Below are 1941 nucleotides of genomic sequence, written 5' to 3' on the forward strand. Positions count from 1 at the left end.
AGAATTATAAACATCTGAAGTGCTGATGGGAAGAATTTAGTTTGGAGAGAATAGGAGAGAAAAGATTTCATCTCAAAGGAGGGAGTATTCTTGAGAAGTATTAAGGGAGTTGGGGATTAAGAAAAAAAGAACCAGAAACAGGGCTTCCAGAGAAGAGAAGACAGGATAGATTTTGGGGAAGGGAGGGAGACAAGGAGAGAGAGACTGCAGAATCAGGTCAAAAATTGTGTGAACACCCTTTTGAGTAGAGTGGACATTTTGTAATCCTTTTTAAAATAAATTTTTATTAAATCTACATAACAGGGCTTTCAGAGTTGAGTGCATTTGAATGATTATTCTGGCTACAAGGTGGAATAATTAAAATAGTTATTAAAGTCCAGCCTAATAACTGATAACACAGCACTATTTTTGAAAATAAACGTTGTTTATAAATGACAAGATTAATTGCTTCTTTAAGAAGCTAAAATCCATTCCTTCACAATGTAATCAAGTAATCCTCAAAAACAGAATGGCTGAGACCTTAGTTATTTTAGTTTCTATCTCTTCTGATTTTGTAAAGGCAAACAGTTCATAGTCAAGCTGGAATAGTAGAACAGAATGGTAAATAAATCAGGTCTGGAGTTTAAACTCCAGCACCAACGCTTAATAGCTTGGGGAATTTATCTAATCCTTACCCTAATTCCTACTTTATTTTTTAAAGGATTAGGTGAAGTATTATATAAGTTAATCAATCGTATTTTAAAATTAACTTAATTTGTCAAACAAGCTTAAAGTCTTCTTTGTATTTTGGCAACCCATAATTGGCAAAGTAGGAAGATGACAGTGGGTTACGAGACTTCATTTTGAGTTGACTTCATGGTTTTAGGCAGCACCACTTTGAAAGGAAAATAAAGTGCTCAGATTCTGCAGACTCTGAGAAACAGATTTTTGTTTGATATATCTGACTAGTCTGTTGCTCTTTATGTACCAGGGCTCATCAACAAAAATTGGAGTATGCAATGCTCATTTCAGCAGCCCATAGACTAAAATTGGAATGATACAGATTAGAATAGCATGGCCCCTGTATAAGGATGACACAAAAATTTGTGAAGCAGTCCATATTTTTTTAAATGGACTATGCAAATTGACTTAGGTTCATTTAATTAATTATATCATTTGTCAGTTTGGCTTTATTGATGCTTATCCAAAGAGAGAGAGAGAGAAGACATATTGTGGATAAGACTGAAACCTCTCTGAAATCTTGGTCATCTATGAACATTAAACATATCAAATTGTTAGCAACAACAATGGCAAAGTTTTAGTGAGTCATTACTATTTATTTGAAACAGTTTTCATTGTTTTATACGCGTTATTTAATTTTCCCAATAAGTCTCTGAGGAGAGTACTCCTGCCCATATTTTTACCTAAGAAAAAGAGAAATTAATGCTTCATCCAAAGTTATGTAGCTAATAGGTGACATGAGCAGGGTTCATAATGATACACTCTGTCTTATGAGGCCTGGCAATTAGTCACCAAGCTTTTATACATACCATCTCAGTAGGTATCATGATATGTCAGATTTACTATCCTATAGCTAGGATATATTTTGAAGTTATTATGAGACACTATAATATTTATTATTAGTTTTTAATCTTTTCAAAAATTAAGATGTTTGAAAAATTATAACACTGAAATATTTAAAATATCCTGAATGCTTTTCTAAAATATCTTTTCTTGAATTTTATTAACATTTCTGTTCACTAAAAGAAAAAAAATGGACTTTTCCGTGACTCATGATTTCTGTTTCAGTTAGGTTTCTGCTAAGGAAAAATAAATAGAATGAGCAGAGAGAACTGTTTTCATTTCTGCAATTGCTATCAATTCTAAATATGTTTGAAATGTCACTGCACACTGCTTACCAACCTGTTGGTACTAAGTGAAGTCAGAATTATTAATGAGAGA

At 32.6% G+C, this 1941-nt stretch overlaps 1 non-coding gene across 1 annotated transcript; it reads left to right on the plus strand.

Moving 5' to 3' along the window:
• Window positions 1-998: 998 nt before the first annotated feature.
• On the plus strand, window positions 999-1105 carry LOC121496328. Its single transcript, XR_005989160.1, has one exon. It is a non-coding gene; the product is annotated as a U6 spliceosomal RNA (small nuclear RNA).
• Window positions 1106-1941: the final 836 nt, after the last annotated feature.

The sequence above is a fragment of the Vulpes lagopus genome, chromosome 7, assembly GCF_018345385.1.
Source record: "Vulpes lagopus strain Blue_001 chromosome 7, ASM1834538v1, whole genome shotgun sequence".
Classification (NCBI taxonomy): domain Eukaryota; kingdom Metazoa; phylum Chordata; class Mammalia; order Carnivora; family Canidae; genus Vulpes; species Vulpes lagopus.